At 39.4% G+C, this 8,360-nt stretch overlaps 1 long non-coding RNA gene across 2 annotated transcripts; it reads left to right on the top strand.

Moving 5' to 3' along the window:
* The first annotated feature begins 17 nt into the window (after positions 1-17).
* LOC108445220 lies at positions 18-7,189 on the top strand. Of its 2 annotated transcripts, XR_001859994.1 has the most exons (3): positions 18-1,576; positions 2,774-4,308; positions 6,826-7,189. It is a non-coding gene; the product is annotated as an uncharacterized LOC108445220 (long non-coding RNA). The 2 variants fall into 2 exon arrangements; XR_001859993.1 differs by having other exon boundaries at positions 18-4,308.
* The last annotated feature ends 1,171 nt before the right edge of the window (positions 7,190-8,360 follow it).

The following is an 8,360-nucleotide window of genomic DNA, read 5'->3' as shown; positions in this document are numbered from 1 at the left end:
CAGGGACGGGGCACCGGGGACAGGGGACAGGAGCAGACGAGCGGTGTGCGACGGCGCGACACTAAGACTCCGCGAAGGCTCCCGCTGTGCAGGCACCGTGGAAACGGTGCGGTGAAGGGACAGCGGAGCGATGGAGGGACACAGGGGCGGTGCGCTGCTCCACAGCGTCTCTCCCTCAAATGCTGTACAGGGACATACTGCCAAAAACCCAGAGAAACAGGTGATAAGAAGCTGCAGCGTGTGAAGATGTCTTCCTCAGAGTTAATGTCCAGGGCAGGAGTGATTAAAATGTTATGAAATCATTCATAATGCAGGCTAATAGAAGCTTAAGCCTTCTCCACCAGGACTAGGTTATAAGCAACCAACCTCGTTTTTCAAACCCACCAGTATTTAACTCCCCATGAAAATTAATTTTTCTGTGGTCCACATAGGATTTCCATTTGTTGAGTGCAAGGTAGCACGTCTCTGCACCTTCCTGAACAGCTACTACATCTCTGGACATGGTTTGCAGGCCTGCCAGCTTAAGGAAAATTCAGCAGCTGGAAGGGAGAAATATGGGACAAAAGTAGCCCCTGATATTTAAACCCCTGGTAAGCTGTGATAACAATTCTAAGTTTAGTACATTAGGATCAGATCATTTGCCTCAAAAACACAGTTACTACTGCTCATGTCTGTTCAGCTGCCTACCTCCCCCACAGATTTCACCCATCGGCTGTTAAGACTGAAAGACATCAGAGCCTGAATGTTTAAACTTTATCTTGAGAGAGTGATTTGATTGTTTAGGGTTTTTTTTCTGAATAACAAATATGGCTCCAGTGCAGGTAGCAGGCCCTCATGGCACATGCTCAGGTACGAGCTGGGAGTTCCCTTCGATTTTGGTGCATCTTCTAACCTGTAGAATGTATGTCCTAGCAAGTGAATGTCAGGGATTCACCACTTGTAGAGATTTGGCACTGTGGAATGAAGGCAGACACCAAAGCCCTAACTGTGGGAGGTGGGAAGCTTGTGCTGGTGAAGCCCCCAGGAGGCTGAAGTGGACAATGCTGTCCTCCAACATGGAGGAGGGGATTAACAGATTCTTTTAGGGATCCTTGGAAGAGTAATGGTTGCATTAAATCATAGTTGCAATTGAAGTTTTTATTCTTAGTGGAATAAAGATAACATTCTATCTTATGACTCTTATAGCAGAAAATTTATTACAGTCAATAAGTACTCTAACCCAAAATTTCTAATACAGCTTAATTTAAAATTTCTCATCACCTAGACCCCAATTTAACTTGTAAATTCTATTCACCTGGACCCTCTGCAGATCATTTCCTGAAATGCTGTGGAGAAGAGAGATATAAGCTCCCAGCTAGAGTTGTCATGTCTTTCTCTGTCCCCTGCCACCTCAACACCACCTGTGCCCAACTTCCACAGTCTATCTGTAGTCCATCCTCTGCACCCCATTTGAGAACCTACCCACATCCTAAAATTCCTTCTGGAACCACCAAGAATGGTTGTGGATAGGTGTAAACATCCTTCTGAGCCCTTTTAGCCTCCATTTTCTTCCCGATGACCTGGTTTCGTAGCCCAGGTAAGCAACCTGGTTTGCTGTGCTGTGTGTACTTGGCTGTATGTAAAAAGTTATACCTGTTTGCTGCCTTTAACAGGCTATGTTGCTAGGATCTGCTCCAAGTCTGCACTCTCTAGTTTGGCTGTATTGTCTGCAATTTCCTTTTCCTTAGCCAGCTTCCCTCAGCAGCTCTGATGGAAACTGGAAGCCAAGATTTAGCTGTTAAGAGGAATCAGAGGGCAAGAGCCTGCATGGGAGAGTAGAAGGAGACAGTTTGGCCCCATTGTGAGACAGGAAGGATTTTGGAAATGCAATTACACTTCCAAATTTAGGAATACAGAAGCCTAACATGGACCCCAGACAATGAGGTAGAAACCGAGAGAAGTTAAGAACCAATTCAAGCAAAATGCTAATATTGAACTAAAGTATCTTTGAAAAAACACTTTACTGAAATGATTAGTCAAGAAGTAAGTTTTTTTGATTAGGTCTTTTTCAAAGTGGCAAGAGCATTAGGATGCTGAGAAACACCCAATAGGTGAGCAGCCTATTAGGGAAAAGTATTGCCCTTTCTAAAATGCTATGTTGTGATGTAGTGGAAATCTTTTTGCACCTGCAGTTCTGGCCTTTAGCCTGGCTGGGAGTCCGGTACCAACATTCCAATGCTCTTTAGTCTTTAATGACTTCTCTAAAACTTCATTATTACAAATGTGACACTCAGGTAGATTGTCCTGCTGTCCTCAGGAAAACAGGTTTAACCTCAAGCCTGACTGTTACACCCTGTGGTTACCAAAACCAGTCTGACTTTGTTCTGCAGTCAGTTATCTATAGGGAGAAAAAGTTTGTTCCTTTTACTACCTCTCATCTGTGACAATTCCCTTTGATTCCTTTTCTCTTTATTTCTATCTTTATTCTGATTTATAATCCCTAAAATGGATAGAGCCCTGACCTACAAAGTATTATTGTTATACAAATAGCCTAAAACGGGCCTGCAAAGTGGACAGAGCAGAGCAGGCCGCTGTGGCTGAGGAAAAGGTAAAAGCAGCAGAACAAAGATTTACTATTACAAAGCAGCTGAGAAACTCCATAGCTTGCAATGAGTAGACCTAAAACAGTCACCAGAAAATCACTCTGAAGTTGTCCTTTCGAATTCTGACAGAGAAACTGTAACCTACACTGTGGGCCACAATTCCCAATCATCTTCTCACCTCTGTCCTTCAGCCATCCAATTCCGACATTGGGCACAACACACAAAACTGACAAGACTCTGGCCTGGAAATCCATCAGACTCAAGCCTGCTAAAGGTGGTTGAGAGCTGCTTGGTCCTGTGATGAATGGGTTTGGGATTGCCTGGAGCACCTGAAGAAGGAAGGTGGTTAGAAGGTGCACAAGATGCTGGGTGAAGGTGATAGCTCGGCAGCTGGAGCCAGGTCATGCACACGGACTCACTGTAAACCCATCCAAACCCCCAAAATCAGTTACATTTTCTTGTGGCTTTTGTGAGTATGCAACTTCCATTAATGATATCTGCATCACTCCATTACTTTCATGGCTAAGTCCTAAAAGCACCACAAAGAAACTCACCGTGTAGACATAAAGACAGAACATATATTGACAGCTTTTCTTTCTTTCAAATTCTTCAGTCACTTTGCTATTCCCATTCTTAAGTTCTATTCATCAACAAATAAATTCAGGGAAGAAAGTGCATAAAAAACTTAAAGGGATTTTAAAAACCATAAAGGGGGCAATGTAGATTATAAACTAGGTATGAGAAATTATGTGTGATGTTTTTTGTGGCACTGAGATGGAAGTTAGAGGGGAAGACTATCCATTAGCTGACTTTTTAGAAGACAAAAACTGTGGGTTGTATTCTCAGCTTAGTTTTCTGGGAGCTGGATTCAGTGGGTTACTTTTTCATGCATTATCTCCAAATTTATGAGAATTTTGTTTTCATTTATTTTTATTACTAAAAAAATGAGCTATGCATAAATAAATAAAGAAACCAAGTTGTCTGGAAAATTTCCAAATAAGATTAGCTTGTCATTAAATAAACCAAATGTTCAGGATTTTTTACTGGTGCCCATCAGAGGACAGCTTGGATGGAAGGACCACCCATCAATTGCCATATGAACAGGTTCACATTTACTAATCTGAAGTTCTTCACACCTCCACAATAAATTATTGGTTTAACCTGTTGTAGTTCCTCTGCAGTGATGACTGACACTGGACACTTGACAGGAAGATGTGATCTAAAATATGCAGAACACTTAAATAATATAACAAAGGAAGGAAAATCGTTGCAAGGCCTGCACAGTTATATTTGTTTCCTTGAGTGCAGTGAAGCTACCTACATGTGTAGAGTTAACTACCTTGCAAAGGTTAAGCATATAGAAATTAAAGTGAAATTCTATATCCACTAAAATTCAAGGGAACTTTGCTATGGGCTGAAATAAAGTGAGTTTTCCCCTTAGACCAGACAGAAAAATAATTTAAGAGTATTATAGGAGAAAAAGCAGTATGATTTGGGGTCTTTAGAGAGAAAAAAGTTGAAAAAATTTCAGTCCTGAGACACAGTGAAGTGAGCAGAGCTCCACAAGCAACAGTAAATGGCTCAAAGAGATGTTGTTGAAGGCATGGAAAAGATACTGATACTGTCTTTATTTTATTCCAGTCTCTACTAGTTCATGATTCCCAACTTTGCAGTTGTGCATTTGGAAAACAGCGGCCACAGTACCAGCAGGTGCCTAAGAGTTCAGGTAAAGTCCTTCTTTGAACTTGCAAAACAAGAAGCAGAAAAGAGTGACTATATTGGCTTGCTTGCTGGGTGCTCTTACCCTGCATGTGCTCTTCCGGGATCCTAGTTCAATTGTGGTCCATTGTCTCTTAAAAATTTTGTCTATTTGTACTATAAGGACAAAAATGTTATGTCTTGTTTTGTATCACCTCCCTGACATGTCAATTGGTTATCTCCCAATTCTTTATGGAGTAAAACAGCATAATGATTCTCCAATCAGGGTTCCCATGGGTTTTACAGGAAGTTAGGGTTCCTTTTGTAGAGTCAGACTCAAAATGCAGGAATGAACAGTTATCTGAATTGGTGAATTGTGTAACTAAACCTAGAACCTGTTGGTCTAACTCAGCTTTTCAGAGCATATGCCTGTTACTGCTGGGACACTGATGTATTTGTTATCAGGTCCAACAATACAAATATTTGTGCCAAAACACTAAGCACTGGTAGATCAAAAGACCTATTTATGGCCAGTAGATTAGATTTTGAAGAAACTTTGTATATTAATGAACGACTGCATAACTAAATGTTTAGGATTTGGCTTGACCTTGACCTCGTATTTTTCTATAAACTGAAGTAAGTCCTTCAAGTTGTGCTGCCTGATTGCCAAAATATTTAAAGCAGTATCTGCATGTAGGGAACAGGGAATCTCCTGAGTTCCCTAAAGACCCTAAAGGGTGGTCAGTCTCAAGAACATGGCTAGTTTTGTTGTATGACATTGCCACTGTATTGCCTGAGTGTTACAGAGACACTATTAACTGGAGTTTGCTGGAGCCTGGAACAATGCCTAATTGTAAGGAAATTATGATAAGTTACTTGAACAAGATAGAAAGATTCAGAAACCTGGGGGAAAAAATTACGCTATGGGCTAGACTCCTTGCAAACTCAGGTGCTATGGTGTGGAAAACAGTGGGAAAACATTTAATTCTGACTAAGAGTGACTGGGGAGCGCTAGTTCTGCCAACTGGGATAAAGAATTGGCATGTGCTCCCTGGAGAGAGAGATGGAGAACAGACAGGGGAGAAAATCTTAGACACTATCAGACTTCAGAAGAAAAGTTAAAATACAGATCAATGGATTTGTTGTTGATAACTACCAACCAAATTACATCCAAAGCAGTTAGCCCATGTGTGTACTTTGCTCAAACCAACATGAGACCTCTCCTAAATACATTGACAGATTTTGTGAATGTCATTCTGATTTGTATGTGTGTGTGTGTGTTTACACAGGTGCACACACACACACGTAAATATATACATGTGTGTATATATATATATGTATATATATATATAAATACACACACACACACACATATATATATATACTCGCAATGTTGCCATGCTTGGACTGTTTAAGAAACATGAGTGTAAGTGCAACTCCTAAACCCTCACTCCTGAAGCAGCATTTACTCACACTAGTGACTGCACAGAAGATGTGTTAATTGCTGTTCCAAGCAATGGTTCAAGAGACAAGCCTTTCAACTCAAGTCGATTAACTAAACGCAGTATGCTTAATTTAAATTCATGAGAATTAGTTCAATTAAAAATGCACACTACAGTTTTTCTATTATGGGCCATGCATTCAATTATTCTCAGCAATTTAGTGAGAACCTGCAACATTACCTTAGTTAACACTTCAAGAGTTTAAGTCACCTTAAGTTTGGTTATAAAGCAGAGTTTAAGGTTAAATATAATTTGTCTGGGATGCAAGACCAGACAATCAATTGTTGCTAGTTCACCAATTCTGGAAAAGCAGGAGTAGAAGACAGTTTGATTTAAATCAATTCTGTCAGCTTATTTTCTAATGTCTGGATTTTGATGATTTTTTTTAACCACAATGTAAGTAAATAAATTCAGCCAAGGAAAATTCGTTCTAGATTGAGTACAAAGCCACTCAGGTTCACACTGCCAGTGATGCTGACAGTGTTGATGATCTGGGCAAGCTATATTACAAAAACAACTGTTGATTGTATTAGAAAACAAATATCCCTTAGATTTCTGCATCCAGACCTGGACCCAGCAGGGTTCTTGAAAGTAATCATAAAAGGGACAGAGTGTGGGTCAGACAGAAAGATAAATATTTGTGTTTGGGGAATATAAAAAGGGAAAAAAGTCAGTCAATAAACCCAACTATATCTAGGGAAAAAGTTAAATTGTCACATCTCAGGGAACCCTTAATCCTGGGTAATAGGCTGTAACATTTCCTTTAGAGTGTTTCAGGACATATATCAAGAAAATGTGAAGTTGTGGAAGTGATAGGTATGGAATTAATTGCAATTTTTGGGCTAGCTTTGTGGGCTTAAGACCAAAAAACCCCAAAACTTTCGCTTTAACCAAAATGACTTATAAATTCCTCACTTACAGAAAGAGATGGTCAGAATCTGATTGCCTCAAAATTCTCCTTTTTTCAGTTTTTTTCAAAGCATTGCACTGTGGTGTCTCTCACAAATTGTATCATCATTTACTTTTGCTCTTTCTGCCTGCAGGGTGTATCTGAAAAAGGTCGTGACTCTGTTCACCAACAACGCATCTCCCATTCATTTGGAAGAGACTAAGCTTCAGTCCATTATCCTTCATCCAATAAATAATTCTCTCTTTTTTCTGGTATTTCTCATAACAGTAGCCAAAGAACAGGCAGTAAAAGATTAAAGTTAGAAGAAAAAGTTAAAAGATCCCTTTTAAATTGGTGAACAGAGCTTCTTTCTTAAAGACATGTATGTGTGTGTGTTCACAAAACACTTTGTATTTTACTGTTTTGCTGAAGCCTGGGATTCAGCAATTCCAGCATGTCATAAAAAAGAAATTGTGCATTTAAAAAGAATTAATAAAATGAAAAAGAGTTCCAAATTACAGACTCCTTCCTAGATTTAGCAGATTAGTTCAGTTATGCTGTATTTTACACTGATAAACGAAAATCCAGTTCTTTCCTGGAGAGGTAGTTATCCCGCCTGGTACCTGCCAGATATATCCATGTAGAGTGTCAGACATGCTTTTTTGCATGGGCATTGTCATCCCAACTTTGTTTGGGTTCAATGGAGTTTTGATCTGAGACCAAAAGGCTGCAATCACTCTTTTGTTCTTAGGTTATAACACAGCCATAAACATACAGTGTCTGTTTCCTTCAATCTACTGCCTTGTTTTTAGTGACACACTTTTTTTTTTTTAATCCAGGGAAATTGTGGTTAGCTATTCTTAAAACTAGAACTTCCCCCTCTTGAACATCTGCAACTGAAGTATTTAAACCATGTGCAGATGGAGGACTGGGCAGCTGCATGTTACAATCCAGAGTGTACTCACCTCTGCAGATGGCAATGGTTGCTTGCTGTTAGGAAGTTAGTAATGCATTTTAAGTGGCTTTTAGTGGAAGCTTTCTTGGTTTGTATCTGGCACTGTTAAAAAAGAGCTTTGTTCATGATTGTCCCTTTTAACCCACAAGTGTGCTTTACCATTTTGTAGGATTGTTCTAGAAGCAAAGAGCTGAGCTCTGATGAGTGCTCACAGTTTATTGATTACCACTGTAAAAACAACTTACACAGCTGAGGGGAAATTCCACCTTTAAAAAAACCCCAAAACACCTTTATAAGAAAGTTTAGGGCAGAAATGCAAAGGAACAGACTCAGAACTATGGAATAATATTTGACAAGCAGTAGGAAAGATTCAAGTTAAATGATCTGTGTTAATGATGTTAGATTTCCTCCTTTGGCTCTACTCAATCATTCATACAAACCATGTCTGACTAATGTTCTGTCCTTATGAACACTCTATGATCACATTACAGAGTTTGCATCATTTGCAAAAATGTGTACTCAGAGAACTCTCTCCAGCAGCAATAGTGATGAGTTCCAGAATTTTAAAGTTATTCTGAGTGTTATTTTTATGAACAACTAATATGAAACAGATTTGAAAACTAAGCCCTTAAAAAAAAAACACAACTTAAAAAATATTAGACTTTCTCCCAAATGAAAACCATATTTCCCTTCAAACTACTAAATCTCAAAAACATATTTTCAAATTTATTTCC

This window comes from Corvus brachyrhynchos, unplaced genomic scaffold (genome assembly GCF_000691975.1).
Source record: "Corvus brachyrhynchos isolate BGI_N302 unplaced genomic scaffold, ASM69197v1 scaffold433, whole genome shotgun sequence".
NCBI lineage: Eukaryota > Metazoa > Chordata > Aves > Passeriformes > Corvidae > Corvus > Corvus brachyrhynchos.
The sequence above is the reverse complement of the archived record's forward strand: the minus strand, read 5'-3'. Positions and strand labels throughout refer to the sequence as shown.